Source organism: Ailuropoda melanoleuca, chromosome 9, assembly GCF_002007445.2.
Source record: "Ailuropoda melanoleuca isolate Jingjing chromosome 9, ASM200744v2, whole genome shotgun sequence".
Classification (NCBI taxonomy): domain Eukaryota; kingdom Metazoa; phylum Chordata; class Mammalia; order Carnivora; family Ursidae; genus Ailuropoda; species Ailuropoda melanoleuca.
In genome coordinates, this window is record NC_048226.1 from 41,458,704 (window position 1) to 41,478,640 (window position 19,937).

At 37.4% G+C, this 19,937-nt stretch overlaps 1 pseudogene; it reads left to right on the forward strand.

Annotated features, from left to right (window-relative positions):
• Positions 1-765: 765 nt before the first annotated feature.
• On the forward strand, positions 766-2,233 carry LOC100482452 (annotated as a pseudogene).
• Positions 2,234-19,937: the final 17,704 nt, after the last annotated feature.

Below are 19,937 nucleotides of genomic sequence, written 5' to 3' on the forward strand. Positions count from 1 at the left end.
TGAAAAGAATCAACTATTGTCAGGCAGCAGTATGACTAAATCTCAAAAACATTATGTTGAGCAAAAGAAGCCAGACAAAAATTGTACATACTATATTATTTAATTTTTATGAAGTTTTAAAACAGTCAAAATCAATCAATGATAGAAGAAATTTTGACTAGAGGTTTTCTTGGGGTGGGATTGGTATCAGTAATTGGAAGGGGCATAAAGGATCTTTCTGGGATGATAGTGATGTTCTGTAATGACAGGCTTTGGGTTATACAAGTATTTGCACTTCTCAGAACTCAGACAAATTTGTGCATTACATTGTATGTAAATTTTACATCGAAAGAAAAAGAAAAACGAATATTGAAATCTAGTTAATGACAGGAATGCTGAAGTACCTAGAAGGACATACATTTGTCTGCAAGTTATTTTAAAATGCATGGAAACATGCAATGTATAGATGTAGGAATAAATTTATAAAAAAGCAAGTATAGTAACATGTTGAGGCTAGAATCTAGAGGATGGGTATATTGTCATTCACTCCAAAATTCTTTCAATTTTGCCCTGTTTCAATATTTTGCTTATACATTTTTTGAAAAAGTTCTATACCCAACATCTTGGGAGAGAAGAGAAAACATAGCATTGGGGTGCACTGGGCCTGCGGGACTGGAGCTGGAAGGGTCTGTGTTGGCAGTAAAGACGATGTTAGAGATCTTGGAAGAACTGCCAACAGGTCTGACATTCAAGAAACCACCCCCCAACTCTTGGATGTGAACCCTCATGACAGAAAGTGGCCTCAGAAGTGAGTCCGAGCATCTCCAAGTCACAAGTGGAACCACTGTACCTAATGGTTTTGCACAGACAGCTGCAGAGGAAGTGAGAGAGAAATTGAGCTCATCGTGCAAACTGTAGAAATGAAGTGAGATGTATTTTGATGTTTCAGTGGAAAGTCTGGCTCAGGTTTATTGCCTGAAATCAGTTGATAGCTTATTTATGGTTGTTCGGGAGTTAAGATTACCAGTTCAAAGAAATAGAAGAAGTTCTAAAGGATTTCGAAGAATTGGCTAGAAACTTCCATGCTCAGACCCTTAAAAAATATGGAAAATTAATGCCAGTTTCAAGGAAAAAATTACAAACAGATAAATCAGAATTCAAGTAAAGGTAAGATTGATAATGGACAAGGGGACAAAACAGAAGACAAAGATGTTCAAAGAGTTTGCTAACACTGGCTTAGAGTCACATGTCTTCTTCGATTCAGGAAAATCCAGCTATCAAAGTGATACCAACAGTAGTAGGTTCTGACTTGACATCTTGCAGAGATGAGACTCACGAAAGCTCAAAATGAGAAACCAATCCTCAAGTGTTAAAGTTTAGAGTCGTATGCAAAAAAGTTTAGAGAAACACGCTGTACCTCAACTCAGGCTGCAAGAAATTCTAGAGGTACTGTTCAGGATCAATTTACGTGGAAAGTTTACATGACCAACTATCACATGGAGACTCTTTTGAAAATCCATGATAATCAAATCATTGCAGGCATTGCACTGACAGAAGAGTCTCCACCAAAGAAACATCTCACATTTTGGACCTACAACTCAGATCTGCTCTCGCCTACGGGATGCTCAGGCTTTGTGTCCCTCAATCCGCTGAGAGCACAGCTGATGGGATTATGAAACGGGGACATTACCAAGAGAGGGGGCTGTAGAAGCTGGTGATAATAATACATTGGCTGTGAATAGGGCGCCAAGTAGTATCTCCTTTTGATTGACCAAGAGCCAACTTAAAGAAGGCAAACTGTCCTGGGGCTTGCCCATAAATGCTGTTCAGTGGGATATCTATCTGTAATTGACCACAGAGACCTGGCTCTGTTGATATTATTGTAGCAGATATGCCATTTGGAAAAAGGATGGCCTCCAAGAAAAGAAACTATAACCTTTATCCAGCTTGCTTACAGAGTTGAACTGTATCTGTGGACCTGAGACAGACCAGGCTATACTACTTACCAGGACCGGAAATGCTCTACCAGGGTATTATCTCTAATGAGACACATCTGGCATAAGGCAGCTACTATCTGGCGAGCACAGAGGGCCTTCCTGCAGGAGTTTGTCTACTGAAACCTCCATCCCACGCTGTTGATCATCCTTCAGAAGACGATGGAGAAAGAGAACTCTCTGGTAATGCAAAGAATGCAGGATTGGTACTTCCCAACACTGGAAACGTCAGCACGAACAACAGAGAAAACTCGCTTTAACAAAAGTGAGGTTTGCACTATTTAAACTGCTCTAAGGCTCTTCACTCTGGTTAGCGAAAGATGTGAATGTCATGTGATGGGATTGAAAAAGATCGTATTAGGAAGCAGAGCTTTTGTTTAGATCTGTTCTGAAGAAGTAGCTGGGCATTTAGTACTTTCCTTAAAATGCTTCAAAAATGCCCAGATAAAAGCCTACTGAAATGCCCTGGGATTTGGGTTTAGAACAGTTTGTTTTCAGGTTTTAGAGCAGTTCTTGTTTTCCACTGCATTACCTCGACCTTAAAAAACGAAGTCCAGGACAAGGCGAAATCTCACGGGACCTATACGAAAGTTTGCCATCTGCCTTGAAAGTGAAAATAGGCACCCGTTTTTCAGATTAATACACAGAACTAAAATAGAAGACTGAATTTATCGAAGGAAGTGCAAAGATCTTTTTAGTATAGGAAATGTCTATGTATAAACAGTAGCAAATATACTGATAGATGAAGCATGGGAGCAATAAGCCAGATTAAAAGCAAATGTATTTTTCTTTCAGAAAAAAAGAAAGAAAGAAAGAAAGAAAGAAAGAAAGAAAGAAAGAAAGAAAACAGCATTAAAAAATAAAAAAAAAAAACCCCAAGATGCTCTAAACAAGGAGTATTCAGACAGCAACAATCTCTTAGATCCTATCTCCTAAATATGCCCAAAATCAATAGGAGGATGGGAAGCATAGACTGAGGCAATCTCCCCAAAGGACAAAAAGTTGGAGAAATAGAAGAACAAAGATAAGAAAATTAGAGAATTAGGCAACATTAACTAAGTCATATTCCAGGCAGTGAGAATTGAAAACATGTGACAAAAGAAATTATCAAAGAAGAAGGAGGAGGAGGAGGAGGGGGTAGGAAGAGGAGGAGGAGAAGATAATAGAAAAATATTTCCAACAACAGGTTGAAAAGAACATACTTTCCTCAACTGAGCAACTAAGGGTAGCACAGTGACTAGGGGGAAAAATGACCATTACCAAGAAATTTCAGAATACTAGGGAAAAAGATGTGATTTGGAAAACTTCCAAACATAGTGCAGGGGAGGGGCTGGGGTGTGGGGTGGGATGAGGAGGGCAGCAGAAGTTGTCAACAAGGCTGGGGACCACAATGGCATTTGACTCTTAATTGCACCACTGTTGTCAGAAGATGATGGAATTGCGTCTTCCAAATTCTGAGAGAATTATTTCCAATCTAGGATTTTATGGTCAAATAGTCAAGCGGTGAGATTTTAAAAGATGCAAAATATTGATCTTCATTCATCCTTTCTCAGGAACCTACTGGATGATGCTCAAGTAAAATGAATTTTTAGAAAAGATATGGAATTTGGGAAACAAACCCAACTAGAGAGCCAAGTGAAGTTAATTCCTGACGTGGTGGTGAAGAGAAATCCTAGAATCATGGCGGGGAAGTGGGTCCAGGAAGCAAACTCACCCAGTTAGAGCAAGAACATCCAGGGATTCTGGAAGGATTGTTCTAAGAAACAAAATAGCCACATTTGCTTTTTGCTTATGGACATGTTCTGGGGAGATTTAGTCACACTAATGGGAGGGAGTTTAGGCATGAATCAGTGGAAGGTACATAAGAAATGAATTAAACAAATAAGAGGCATTGATTGAAGCCAGGGAAATAAAGTTATACAAGGAAATGCTTCCTTCGTTAATGAGTACATGGACTATTATATGACAATATTAATGTCAAATTGAATATTAACCTAACATGGTATATAACTACATTAGGTGAATAGAGAAAGGGTATATTAGGAAACTGAATCCTCATCTTTCATAGTTTAGTCAATAGATATTCGTATTGAAAGAGTCAAAAAAACAATAATACATGCTAAAATTTAGGAATATGATGGTAAATAACAGAAGAAAATGAGTTGAACATCTTTCCTCCAGAAAACAGACCAAGGGTGAGGAAGAGACTAGAAGACAATTTTTTTTTCCATTATAAACTACAAAGTGATTTGACTTTTCAGTAAATAAATAAGAAAATAAAATTTAATATGCAGTGATGCTTAATTGTATCATTCAGATAACATTATTTTTTGAAAAAATTTATTCCTCTAGCTCAAAAAAATATACACACAGGAATATTGTATTTCCAGGTCCTTTTCTTCTCAGCTTTATTGAGGTATAGTTGGCAGATACAGTTATAAGATATTTAAAATGTACATTGTGATGATTTGATATATGTATACAATTGAAAGGATTCCTGCCATCTAGTTCACTAACTAGAACATTATTTTATCTTAAAAATTAAAAATAATTAAAATTATTTTACCTTAGAAATCAATCGTTGGTTAACCTTACATCTCTTTCTGAATCATGAATGCTATGTGGTAGGCAAGCTATAGAATTAGTAATTGATGTGTTCACCATATAGATTAACCCTGTTTTGGCATGAGATTTTTTCTCTTCATGCTTGAAATAAAATAATTACTCCCCTACTCCCTTGTAAAACCATATGTGAGGTCAGAAAGTTTAGTCGAGTAAAATGTGGCATTGCAAACAATATTACAAACAAATTTGTCGAGCCAGTTTTCCAGTTATGGTGTGAAAAAAGAAAAAAATGACTTTTATTCACTGTGTAAGAAATTAACTCTATTTCTAACAGAATACATATCTTTCCAGACAGGAGAAAGTCCACAGTGGTCATGAGGTGATCACTTCCCGTCACTCCCCTCCAGAAAAGAACTGACTTTGACCTGCCTTGTGGAGAATGGACAACATGTGGAGGAAGCGAGCTCACTGGTTAAGTTTTATTCAAATCCATGTTATCGTGGGGCATTATTGCCAGGTTTGTTGTAGGGGGTATCTGGTGAGCCTCAATCGTTCATTTCAATTGAAATAAAGTGTTTTTCCTGTCTACTAAGGACAAAATATTGTGGTGTATGTATGGCGTGAAAGGACAGTAATGACAGCACAGACGTAAGAGCTGCGTAGGTGGTGCCTCATGGATTTTTCCCTAAGCTTCCATTCTAGCGCAGGGTCAGATCTCTGAGACGCCATTTCCCACAGCGTGAATACCCTTAGACATGCAAATTACTAGACTAAGAGAAAGCTTTTTGCCAAGTTTTGCTCAGATCTCCTCTTCGAACCTAAGCAAGCTGCAGGGCCCATGTGGGGAGCAGGCAAGAAGTTGTGTGGCTGAAGGGGGGGGGGTCAGTGGGGAGGGAAGAGGTTCCCTGAGGCAGCATCCCACCGCTCTCTGGCCTGGTCCCAGGTTGGGAGGAAGAACGTATCTGCATTTCTTTTATCCTTCTTCTCCAGTTTATTTTCTTCTCTGTCTTATCATCGCTTAACATTCTTGCTCCCAGTCCACGTAACCCTTTGGTCCGGCAGGCAACGTTTTCCTGGTGTCTGGGGCACAATGGATCACGATTTTGCTTGTATTCTGGGGCACAGAGATTCTCTTAGGTGAAAGCCATTTAATACTAGAACCCTTAAACTTGAAAAGAAGAGCTATGATGTTGCCAACATTAGAACATCCTGCTGGGGATTGAAGGAAAAATCATTATTTGAATATTCATAGGTAATACAAAAATGAATTTCTAATATTTATTATTCCATTTTTTATTTATCACATGATGACATGAAACATGCTTTGTGTCAGATATAGTTATGAGCATTTTTATAAATATTAACTCATTGAATCCTTATACGAACCCTACTGGGTAGGTTCTCTGATTGACACCCTCACTTTACAGATGAAGAAACTGGGGCCCAGAAAGATGAAATAAATTGCCCAAGGCCACACAGCTAGTGAGCAACAGAGTTGGGACTCAAACCCAGATCATCTGTAGTGTTTATTGTCATTTTGCGCTGCAGTGTGGTAACTAATGAATACATATAAAGAGAGTTTAATTGCTCATTGTAGTTGCTAACTTGATTTCACTTATTTTCTTTATGATGTCCAACATCTGGGCAGCTTAAAGTTTAAAGATTGCTCGGGTGCTGAAAATGTTGTCAGGCAGATAAGGGTCTGGCGGTACAGATAACTTGAAAACCCTCCAGCTACAAACAGCAAGAATTGCTCAATAAATTATAACTAACATCCTTCTAAATGCATGGCTGAACTGCTAAGGAAGGCAGTGAAATTGCCTTGGGTCAGAAATGAAGAAGGGATTGACAGACAATCAGAACAGTGAACTGCGGAACTGACACAGTGTCTGCTGGGGGGGTGGGGAGCTGTGAGGTATTTATCACTTCTAATAATACAGGGGCTTGAATTTAATACCAGTACATGGAAGGAGAGAGTTTGGGCTGAGACCCCTGTCATGATAGTGCTACCCCTTGAGTATGAGTGAGGATTCAGGCAAAGGGAACTCTCAAAAGTTGTGGGAAGAATGATAACTTTATACAACCACTTTGGAGAGCAATGTGACAATGTCCTGAGAATTTGAATATGTGCATTCTTATGACAAAGCAATTCCTTTGCTAGGTTTCTATGTTGGAGAAGCTCTGGGCCATGGGAAAAATCAGACATGGATGAGAATTTTATTGCAATGTTGTTTGCATTAGTAAAAACTTGGAACAGGAGAGTGGATAAATGAATTGCTATATTCGTTTAATGGAATGCTGGGCCATGGGAAAAATCAGACATGGATGAGAATTTTATTGCAATGTTGTTTGCATTAGTAAAAACTTGGAACAGGAGAGTGGATAAATGAATTGTGCTATATTCGTTTAATGGAATGCTGGGCCATGGGAAAAATCAGACATGGATGAGAATTTTATTGCAATGTTGTTTGCATTAGTAAAAACTTGGAACAGGAGAGTGGATAAATGAATTGTGCTATATTCGTTTAATGGAATGCTGGGCCATGGGAAAAATCAGACATGGATGAGAATTTTATTGCAATGTTGTTTGCATTAGTAAAAACTTGGAACAGGAGAGTGGATAAATGAATTGTGCTATATTCGTTTAATGGAATGCTGGGCCATGGGAAAAATCAGACATGGATGAGAATTTTATTGCAATGTTGTTTGCATTAGTAAAAACTTGGAACAGGAGAGTGGATAAATGAATTGTGCTATATTCGTTTAATGGAATGCTGGGCCATGGGAAAAATCAGACATGGATGAGAATTTTATTGCAATGTTGTTTGCATTAGTAAAAACTTGGAACAGGAGAGTGGATAAATGAATTGTGCTATATTCGTTTAATGGAATGCACAGAGCAGTGAAAATCAATGTACTATAGACATGTATCATCAGGGGTAATTCTCAAAAGCTTCACTTTTGTGAAAAAGAAAGACAAGCTGCAGAGTATTTGCAGCATTAAACTAAGAGCTGAAATGTAGAGAATCAGAAAGAATAAAAAAAATTGTAATTCATAACCTCAAGACGAGACTAAAAATGACTTCTCTCAAAAATGAAAGCCACACCAGCATTGCAGATGTAATTGGCTTCTCTTTGGCCCAGTATCTACCTTGCAGACCAGACCTTCAAAACAGGTCCAGCAGCATAGCAAGAGAGATAGAATGGTGGCTTTATTAAATAGGACATAGTCTCGTATTCTCATTTATTTCACCAAAATTTAAATCAACTCAATCTGTAACTCTGCTTTCTCTCCACATGACATTGTCCCCTCTTTCTGGCCTCACCAAGTGTCTCTCATTTCCTGAATCCACACGTATGCACATGGTGTCAAACTTAATGCAAAGTCATTTAACTTCCTTTTGCTTTTAAACTTGTGTCTTTAGTCCATCATGCTGTTCATCAAATGAAGGCTCCTTTTGTAGGATGTGTTTATAAGAGTGTGTCTGTTTATAGCAATATTTTTTTCTGTTACAATTAAAGAAACAAAAACACAACAGGAGTTCAAGAGGACCTTGGAGCCAACAAAATTTAATAATTATTGCTATTTCTTTTTCTTTAAGATTTTATTTATGAAAATAACATCTTTATTGAGGTATACTTCACAGACCAAACAATTCACCTATTTAAAATGTACAGTTGGCCACAGAGCTGTGTAATCATCAGCACAATAAATTTTAGAACATTTTCATCACCCCTAAGAGAAACCCCATACCCACTCCCCATTCCCCCACCCTATTTCTGTCCCCTACCTTTTCCTCCCCAACCCTACCTTCCCCCTATTCTGCATCCTGTTCTCTCTCAGCCCTAGGAAACCATGAATCTACTTTTTGTATGTTTTGTATGTATGGGTTTGCCTATTCTGGAGATTTCATATCAGTAGAAGCATAAAATATATGGTGTTTTATGATTGATTTCTTTCATGTAGAACAATGTTTTCAGGGTTCATCTCTGCTGTAGCTTGTATCAGTACTACAGTCATTTTTATCACCACATCATATTATATGGTATAGTCCTACCACATTTAATCTAGTCTTTTATTAGATAATGGATATTTGAGTATTTGGATTACTTTGGCTTTTTGGCTATTATGAATATTGCTGCTATGAACATTCATGTATACGTTTTTGTGTAGTCATGTGTTTTCATTTCTCTTGAGTATACACCTAAAAGCAGAATTACTGGGTAGTATAATTCAGTATTTAACCTTTTAAGGAAGTGCCAGGCTGTTTTGCAAATTGTCATTATCTTTTAAGTACACACCAGCAGTGTATGAGGCTTCCAATTTCTACACATCTTGGCCAACACTTATTATCATCTATCTTGATTTTAATATAGCCATGCTCTTAGGTGTAAGTGGTATCTGACTGTGGTTTTGATCTGTTTTTCTCAAACAATCATGTTAGTTACCTCTTCATTTGCTTTTTCCCCATTTGTATATCTGCTTTGGAGAAATGTCCATTCAGCTCCTTTGACCATTTTTTAATTGTCATTTATCATTTGTCATTTTTGTCACTGAGTTTGTCATTTTTGAGAAATTCAATGTCATTTTTATTATTGTCTATTTGTCATTTTTATTGAGTTGTAAGAGTTCTTTATATCGTCTAGATACATGTCCCTTATCAGCTATATGACTTGAAAATATCTTCTCCCATTCTGTGGGTTGTCTTTTAAATTTCTAGGTGGTCTATACATCAAAAAAGTGTTCATTTTTGATAATATACAATTTATCTATTTTTCTTTGTGCTTGTAGTGTCATATCTGAAAAAACATTACTTAATCTAATGTCATCAAGATGAACACTTATGTTTTCTTATAAATTTTTTTTAAAGATTTTATTTATTTGAGAAAGAGAGAGTGCTTGCACCAGAGAGCAAAGTCGGGGGAGGGGCAGAGGGAGAGGGTGAAGCAGACTCCTTTTTGAGCAGGGAGCCAGACCCGGGGCTCAATACCAGGACCTCGAAATCATGACCTGAGCCTAAGGCAGATGCTTAACAACTGAGCCACCCAGGCGCCCCTTCTTATAAATTTTTTTTAAATTATTATTTTTTTTTATTAGAGAGATAGAGAGAAAGCATGAGTAGAGGGGGAGGGACAAAAGGAGAGGGAGAAAGAATCTTAAGCAGGCTCCATGTCTAGCGCAGGACCTAATGTGGGTCTCATGACCCAAGCTGAAATTGAGACTTGGATGCTTAATGGACTGAGCCACCCAGCACCCCTTTCTTATGAATTTTTATAGTTTCAGGTCTTACATTTAAGTCTTTGATCCATTTTGAATTAATTTTTGTGTATAGTATGGTAGGAGTCCAACTTCATTCCTTTGCATGTGCTATCTGGTCATGCCAACACTGATGAAAATACTGTTCTTTTCCTTTTGAATTATCTTGACACTCTTGTCTAAAATCAAGTCACCATAAATGTGAGGATTTATTTCTGGGCTCTAAACTTGGTTCCATTGATATATATGTCTGTCCTTACGTAGTATCCCACTGTTTTGATTATTGCAGAGTTCCATAGTAAGTTTTGAATTCAGAAAGTGTGCACCTTCCCATGTTGCCTTTTTTTTTTTTTTAAGACTGTTTTTGTTATTTTAGGTCTCTTACATTTCCACATGAATTTTAGGATCAGCATGCCAATTTTTAAAAAGAAGCCAGTTGGAATTCTGATGGGAATTGTGATGAATTTGTAGATCAAATGGGGAGTATTACTATTTTAACAATATTAAGTCTTCTGGTTTATGAACACAAGATATCTTTTATTTTATTTAGGTCATCTTTGATTTCTTCCAACAATGTTTTATAGTTTTCAGAATATAAGCTTTACACCTCTTTTATTAAATATATTTATGTTTTATTCTTTTTGATGGTGTTATAATTTTGTTCATTCCCTTTTTGAGTTGTTTATTGAAAACATATGGAAATACAATTGATTTCTGTATATTGAGCTTCCATATTTCAACTAGCGATTTTTTGAAGTGGACTCCTTAGGATTCTATATATATAAGATCTGTTATGTGCAAATATAGTTTTACTCCTTGTTTTCTGATTAGGATAACTTTTATTTCATTTTTCTTGCATAATTGTGCTGGCTAGAACTTCCAATACGATGCTGAATGGAAGTGGTAAGTTGTTATTATTATTATTATTTTTTAGGCTGTGTTTCTGTCTGATTTTTTACTTTCTTTTTTTTTTTTTTTAAAGATTTTTATTTTTATTTATTCGACAGAGATAGAGACAGCCAGCGAGAGAGGGAACACAAGCAGGGGGAGTGGGAGAGGAAGAAGCAGGCTCATAGCAGAGGAGCCCGATGTGGGGCTCGATCCCATAACGCCGGGATCACGCCCTGAGCCGAAGGCAGACGCTTAACCGCTGTGCCACCCAGGCGCCCCTGATTTTTTACTTTCTTACAACTAGTGGTAAAGTAGTAAAGTAAAAGAGGTGTGTCTTTTCTTCTTAGAAGCAGTAAGAAAGGAGTGAGTTCGAGAAAAGCAAACACTGTCCTGTAACTACTGACTGAGAACAACTAAAAGGGAGAAAGAGAATTTGTGACCATTAGCAATATGAAAGAAATAGAGCAGATGGGCTTTCATGCCTCTTCCAGGAACCAAAAAGAGTACGGAAGAGTGGTCTGGCCCTGAAACATGGTCTTGGGTATTAACAGCATGAAAGCTTGTGGAGGTTCCTTATCAAAATATAAAGCTTATTCTTTTTAGCATATGTATCAACTTATGTAGGATTATCACACAATAAAGAGTGCATTAATATAATTGGATCTGAAAGCTTTAGCTGGAGGAAAAACTTCATTTAAAAAAACCCTAAAAGGGGTGCCTGAGTGGCTCAGTCATTAAGCATCTGCCTTTGGCTCAGGGCGTGAGCCCGGCGTTATGGGATCGAGCCCCACATCAGGCTCCTCTGCTGGGAGCCTTCTTCTTCCTCTCCCACTCCCCCTGCTTGTGTTCCCTCTCTCACTGCCTGTCTCTCTCTCTGTCAAATAAATAAATAAAATCTTAAAAAAAAAATAAAAACCTTAAAAAAATACACACTACACTTCTGTCAGTTGTTTTTATGTAATTCATGCACAAGAAAAATCAAATTCATCAATATCAGGTATTAAATGATCTACATACTTCTTATGACACAAGGGAATAGGATATATTGTTTTAAACTAGGGCAAGGCGGCTTATGTTATGTTAATTTTTCTTTGAGTTTGGTAATGAATATGTGTCATCTAATAAAAACTTAAATATATTAGACTGTCAACAATAACTTCCAAGTTAGGGTTTTTTTGTTTTTTTGATCTGTATTCCTTCCCTTTTTGTTTTTAATATTGGCATTTGAAATCTGTTAAAATATTAAATTCTGACCAATAAACATATATCACTTAAATCTCTAATTTTTCATAAGTAGCAGGATGGTGAAATGGGAGCTATTTTAGACTAAGAGGTAAGATTAATGAGAAAAAATCAATTTAGTTTTTTTGGCTAGTCATTGCTTACCTTTAATGTGGGGAAAAAGAAGAGGAGGAAATATGGTTTATCTCTGAAATATCTTCCAGTATAATAAAAAACAATACAGTTAATATTTATTGAATATTTACTGTGCTAAGTGCTTGGCATAGTCTCATGGAGCCTCACAACACCTTATGATACAGGTCTATTAGAATTGTCGATTGTATGTCTGAAGCAGACAAGGCTTAAAATCTACATAGTTGTAATGAGCACTGGGTTTTATATGCAAATAATGAATCATTGAACACTACATCAAAAACTAATGATGTGCTGTGTGGTGACTAACATAACATAATATAATAAAAAAAACCTACATAGTTGGTATGTACCAGAACCAGGATTCAAATCCATGCAAGTCTGTTCTGTGTTCTTTTATGAGATGGTGGGTCAGACGTGGCCACAGAGGCAGACGCAGGAGAGGCTCAGGAAAACAAAGCTGATTATACTCACAAGTCCTCAAGACTGGAAGCAGGCACACCACACAGGGCCACATGGGGATGCCTCAGGGTGGTGAGGAGGCAGAAAGGAAGAGCAAAGGGAAAACTGAGGCTAGAACATTTATTGAGGTTTCCAAGAAGTCAAGGCAGGGCAGGGTGAACGGTTTAGGATTGACTAGTTTAAATAATTTCCTTGGGCTCGGAGTTATAGGGATGGTCCTTAGTTACCTGGTAGCTGGCCTTTGGATGATTAAGGCAGAGTAATATTGCCTCCTGAGCTGGGGGAGTGGGCGGGGGTTGGGGGTGCTCAGGCTCTGGATTGGTTAGTTTGCATTTCAAAGGCATGCTCCCGCTGAGTGGCAGAGCTCTCTATTATCTGGAAATGAATGGGCTGGCCCAGAGTTGGGCAGTCTCTCCCCAGCCTGCAAGGTTTGTAAGATGACAAAAATACCATAATATAAAGAAAATTAAAAAAAATATAAACAATGCAAAGTCTAAGTCCAAGCCCATATTTTTAAGCATTCTCCAAAATGGCCTCTTTATTCTAAAACAGGTAGTGAGGAATTACCAAAAACCTTATATTACAATGTTCAAACACATACTTCTTCCTATTGTTGAAAAATATGAGTTGATCAGTTGCATTACAAGTACATTAAAAGACATTTTCTTAAAGATTTTATTTATTTATTTTTCATTTGAGACAGAGTGTGAGAGAGCAAGCACCAGAGGGGGGAGGGGCAGAAGGGGAGGTGGAAGCAGACTCCCTGCTGATGACAGAGCCCAACTCCACTGGGGCTCCATCCCAAGACCCTGAGATCATGACCTGAGCCCAAGGTCAGGTGCCTCAGACATTAATGAATATTCTTCCAGATAGAAATAGCTTTGAAAATGAAAACGTTACAAAAACAAGAGATAACTGAGATGTTAATGGGTATTCAAAGCATTCAACTGTAATTGAAACTGGTCCTGAGAAATAAAATGAAAGAGCACACGCTTCAGAATAAGATAGACTTAGATTTGTATTTTGACTTTTCCATCAACTAGTCTGTGTTATCAAACAGCTATTAGCCTTGGTTTCCTCATATGTAAAGTGTAGAGTGATAATGACAGGAGGTGATCATGGTCACACAGTCGTCAGCAAGTAGTGACCCACAGTACAACCTCAGGTTCGACACCAAAGCCATTTTACCTTTGAGAAATATGTACTCTGAAGGAAACAAAAAAATGTCAAAAGATACTTAAACCTGTACATAATAATCAACAGCAACAACAACCCAAAAAACCTCCAAAACTTATAGATAGTAACTTCAAATACTAAACAAATACAAAGAGAGACCATTTACTCTGGGGAAAGATAGGACACATATTAGAAAAATTCAGCCTTGGGGCGCCTGGGTAGCACAGCGGTTGGGCATCTGCCTTTGGCTCAGGGTGTGATCCCGGCGTTGTGGGGTCGAGCCCCACATCAGGCTCCTCCGCTATGGGCCTGATTCTTCCTCTCCCACTCCCCATGCTTGTGTTCCCTCTCTCGCTGGCTGTCTCTATCTCTGTCGAATAAATAAATAAAATCTTAAAAAAAAAAAAAAAGAAAAATTCAGCCTTGCATATTTCATTTTGTAAGGTGCCAGTCTACTACTATCTAATTGTAATTTTTTATTGGAGGGAGACGATTTTGAAGTGAAATGTCAGTGAAATGTAGAAGGTTTGACATATATCTTTGTTGCCTGTTTGAATTCTGAAATATTCTTATTGTCATTGCTTCATTAAGACTACAAATTTTTGCTATAATGCCATTTTATTAAAGATAATGAAATGAAAAGGAGAAAAATGTTTTTCTTTTGATAATATTTTTTTGAGCAAAACAGATTACATGAGTCAGTATTTGCTGAGAGTAAGGAATAACCATCCCAAGGTATATGAAATCTTGGGTTCTCTAGCAGTGATTTGATAATAAAATATGTCTAGGGATATGACTGTCAATGGCAAACATTTACAGACAAAGAGATCTTAAAATACATTTTAGAAACAGATGTAGCAGAAAACATTTGTCATTATCAATTCTAGTCAATTGGTTTTTATCGACCACTGGCAATTGTTTCAGGCCTAGACTGGAAGATGAACAACATGCTTTAAGAAAAAAAAAAAAGTAAGAGACAAAAGTGGCAAATTGAAGAGGAGAGGCTAAAGAAATACATAAAGGCAAGTCAATGCTGCTATCTTTCTGAAACACTAAATTGAAGTACTTATAAATACTTAGAAGAATATTCTTTTGAACAAAATCAATTAGATATTACACATGTAAAAAGGGGGATTTAAACATAGGAGATTGAGGACCTGGTTTTTAGACATGCTTCATGGCTACCTAATGAACTACCAGCATTCTACTTTTTTATTTATAAAATTATTTATTTATTTATTTATTTATTTATTTGGGGGGCAGAGAGGGAGAGAGGGAAATAGAGAATCCACAAGTAGACTCCCACTGAGCACAGAGCCTGACTTGGGGCTCCATCCCAGGACCCTGAGATCATGACCTGAGCTGAAATCAAGAGTGTGACACTTAAGTGAGCTACCCAGACACCCCTATTCTTTCTTTTTAAAATTCATTTATTCTTCCATTTATTCATCTATTCATTCATTCAATTTTTGGTTTCCTAATCCTCCCAGGTAAAATTAGTAGGTTTAGCTGCTGTTCCTCATGACCACATCATAAATCTTTGGTGTTAGATATCAAGTAAGTCAGTGTGATTCTGTTTGTGGAAGTTTAGCATATCCTTCGACATCACAAAATTCCCTCTCAGGACCAAAACCATCTGAGGACTGGAGGGACAGTATTATCCATAGGAAATGGGTCAACAGTTACTTTGGAAGGACAGTGTTTTTGCAGAAAGCTGTCATCCTTTTTTTTTTTTTTTTAATTCACTTTAGGCTGTGGTGGGTCTGTAACTGAAGCAATGTGAGTTCACTCCTTGGTGAGTCACAGATAAACCAGGTGGAATTGTCGCACAAAGTAAAGTTTATTCACAGCAAGTAAGGAGATCACAGGGAATAACTTCCATAGCTGTAACTCCCTGAGCAAGGATGAATAGGCTTCTTTCATTTAGGGTTAGGATGAATACTTCAGAAGGGGAGCCTTCGGATCGTATGTAGAGGTGGGCATAAGGCCATGCGCGCGCCTTAAGGAAACATGCCTATACATACATTCTGTTACGTAAATGAGGCTTGTGCTCTCCTCCTTCGGCAGGGATTTTAATATTAGATGAGGTAAAGGTAATTGTCGGTCATTCTAGAGGTCTCTTCATGGTCCCTCTGAGCAGGCGTGAGTCAGGGTTTAGACTCAGACTCGTCTGGGTGGTCTGGGACCCTGGAGGTCTTGTCAGGGCTGTCACTATCACTTGAGTGGTGGTTTTGGTTTTCATTTGCCTGAGTTAAGAGATAAGCTGGAAAGAATAACTTCAGGAAAAATGAGGGACAAAGGTCGGTAAGTACAAGCAAGTGGGCAGTAAAGGTCAGGTCTTGGGGTCTAGCTGGTGACAGTTCCACTAATTCTATTAAAATGTACCTTTAGCCTTTAGTGCTGGGGTTGTTGAGATAGGCTGCATGACTGAGCATTAGTTGGCATTTCCAGAGATGCATGTTTGAGAAATAGGTCCCATGTTACTTACTCTTTGATAGCCAGACTGGAGCAGTAGCACAGCCTGTCCTAGGCAGAGTGCCTGGTTCCCCAGGGTGCACAAGTAGAATTGTTTCTCCTTACCAAGTCATCTTTTGTTTGCTAGCTGCTCTTATTTTCTCCTTTTCAATAAATTCAGTATCATGTTACAGTAACATTTTTCTTTGTTTAAGGTTTTTTTTTTTTTTTAAATTCCTAACAAAGACTCTCACTAATTGGGATGAAAAATCAAGACAGCATCATTTTGGAAATTATAAGTGAATAGCATGTCAGAGTTAACAGTTTATTGATGATTAAGATGAAAGTTATCTACACAGTTTGGTATCTGTAGATTTCCTTTAAGTGATTCATAATGTAATTCAAATAAACAAGTGATAAAAAGATATTGACATAAAGTATTTTAGATGACAACTGCTCATAAATATGCCACATATTAAAAATTAAATATTAAAACCTAATATTTAAATGTGGAGATTAAAGACAGAATTATCACTTCAGGAAGCTGGATGGCAGGACTTGATAAGCTAGCAGCATCATTTGAGTTCTGTAGGTCCGGTAAGTCACAGTTATTAGTGCACTTAGGATCAGTCCCAGTGTGATTGATTATCATTACTCAAATGCACAGGAGACACATACAAGCCAGTTTATCAGTATATTCATTTAGTATGCAGCCAGAAAATTACTGTGGTATCTTTCCCTACACTACCTATTTTCCCATATAAACACACTAGGGAAGTAAAATTAGTCATCAAAACACCTCTTGGTTAAGGAGCGCTTGGGTGGCTCAGGGGATTAAGTGTCTGACTCTTGATTTCAGTTCAAGGGCTGAATCCAGGATCCTGAGATCGAGACCTGTGTGGGGCTCTGTGTTCAGTGGGGAGCCTGCCTGAGGACTCTTTCTCTCTCTCTCCCTCTGTCCCTCTGCCTGCTCGTGCATGTACTCTCTCTCTCTCTCTCAAATAAATAAATAAATAAATAAATAAATCTTTTAAAAAAATACCTCTTGGTCAAAATGAAAAAGGAAGTGGTATGCCTGGGACTTTGGTAGTCAAGGCTTTGGGAGGCAGAATAGGGGTGTTTAAGATGCTACGTTGGTTCAAATATGGACTCTGCTACTTACTAGCTGTGACGTTGTGCAGGTTACTTACCCTCTGCATGCCTCAGTCTTCTCAACCTGAAAAAAATGGGAGTAATATTAGTTCCTACTTTATGACATTGTTTTGAGAATTAAATGAGGGCAGTGGATAAAGTGCTTGAAACAGTACCTGGCACACTTCCTTTCAGCTAAATTTGTACTACTACCCAAGTAAACAAGAAAACATATTCTAAATTTTCCTGAGGAGCTACTGAAGAGATAATCAAAGTCAAGGGACACTAAAACGACCCTTCATACATACACATATATGAGGCCTCATGCTAATCACAAATCCAACACTATGTTGAAATTAGTACTTTGTAACAAAGTATATTATAATATATATAATGATAATAAATATTCTTGCATTAGCATCAAAATGTACCCAGACATCATCTGAATTGTGACCCGAAACATATATTTTTGGAAGTTTACATGTATAGAGTATCCCACTGTGTAATAGTTGAATGTTGTTTAAACCGTAATTATCATTCATTTTGGACAATCCAGACTTGGAAATCTAAATACATTTAGGAAGTCCATCACTCAGGACAATTCCATGTCCCCACTTTTCTGCTTCATCTCTTCCAGAATCTCCTTTATTTCAGTCTCGGACACAACCTTTCCACCCAATAGCTCAAAAATAAAAATCCTGGATGGTTCACTGAATTCTCTGTGAAGATATTTGTCCCTGTTTGTTATAAAGTGGAAAAGTGAAAGAGATACAGGAAAGGGGCACATACACAACCTGTATAAATTTCTCTGCCCTTTGATTTTAATATTTAATTAATTACATTCTAATACTTCCTAATTAGGTCAATAGGCTTTCACCATTGTTCTCTTGTCTCATCAAAAATCATTTGTTTAAGGAGCTGTGCAAGGTACCTTACAGAGTAAGACAAGAGCTTTAGTACATTCTATAAACTGGATTCTGTGTATTTGTAAATTATGCTGACAGGCACTCCTATAACACAATGAGGTCAAAACAATCTCACCGAAAACGGCCTTTTCATGCTGTACTCAAGCCAAAAAAAAGGGAGAGGATCATAAAAAGGATCATAAAAACAACATATCATGTGCACAGAAGAAAGTTGTTAAATTCAATCCAAGACAGTGGGTGCTTTTCAGCTAATCTTAGAGGAACTAAATGAAATAAATTCTTTAAATGTACAGCAACAGGACATTAATTAAAGGTGTATTTATGAAGAACCTACTGATGAAAAAAATACTATGTTACATGCTATAAAGTATAAGAGAATTATTAAGATACAGTTCATGATGTTAAAGGATTTGCAATTCAAAAGAGGGATCAGGATATGCATGCAATGAAATGGAACAAAATGGAACATAAGTGACGTTGTGTTTGAGGCAAAGTTTAGCCTGAAAGAATATAGCTGGATTGAACAGATCTATTAAAATTTAATTCACTCACTCAGCTGCTATCGATTGAGTGCCTACTAGGTGCCAGGTCATGAGATACGGCCCTTCTCATTAAGGGACACCGGTATCTGCAAACTAAATTCTTGACTACTTTTCAGGATACAGGGTAGAGAATGAAAATAACATCGGCTTTGGAGTTAGAAAAACCTGAATCAAAATGCTATCAACTATTCATTGGGTGACTTGGGCAAGTAATTTATAATCTCTTGGCTTCATTGCAGAAATAAGAGGATCATCTTTGATTCTCTCTTCCAACCTCATCCTATGTATGGTTCATCAACAAATTAGTGTTTAAGTTTTTTTTTTTTTTGATACATCCCATCATCTCCATCCCCACATCCCTAATCCTAAATTTGGCTCTCCTGATTGCTTATGGATTCTGTAAACCAAATTGGCTTTCTATCTCCATATCATTCTTTTTCAACCATCACTCATGATAGGTTGCACCGAGCAATCTTTCTAAAACTTTTTACCTCACCACAACACTCCTCTGCTCAAAATTCTTTAGTTACTTCTCATTGTCCAGAAGATGCAAGTCTACACGTTTTAACAAGGCATTTAAGACTTTTAATAAGCTAAACTCTGCTTACATTTTTAACGTCGCATGCCAATCTTCCTCCATATAGAACCTATGTGTCTCTAACCACCAGCCTGTTTTGTGCTCTGTGTCTTTGTATATGCTACCTTTTAACGCCAAAGCCTGAAACATTACCCCCATCCACACTCCACCCATACCATCTGGAAAACTTAAAAATTTTAATCTTCCTTTAAAACTTTGCTCAAATACCTTCTTTGTGGAGAATTCCTTGAGAATCTCAGTACAGGTAATTTTTCCATCATCCATATGTGCCCAGCATGTTTTATATACCTATATTAGCAGAATACATTCAAATGTCATATTTGTGTATCTGCCAATTACCTCAACAAGACTGAACACCTGAGAGCAAAGAGGCTTTTCACCTTTGAATCCTCAGCCCTAACATAATGTCTGCCATGGAGAGGCTGTGCAATAAATATTCATTGTAATAATGAAGTCAGGTTTGGGGATCAGTGGAAAGAACCAATAAATGCTTTGAGGAGGAGGTGGTATGTGAGGTTGGCCTTGAAAAACTTCTGCAATAGTTTCTTAATTTTAAAAATGTAACTTTGGGGTGGTCAGTGTTTTAAC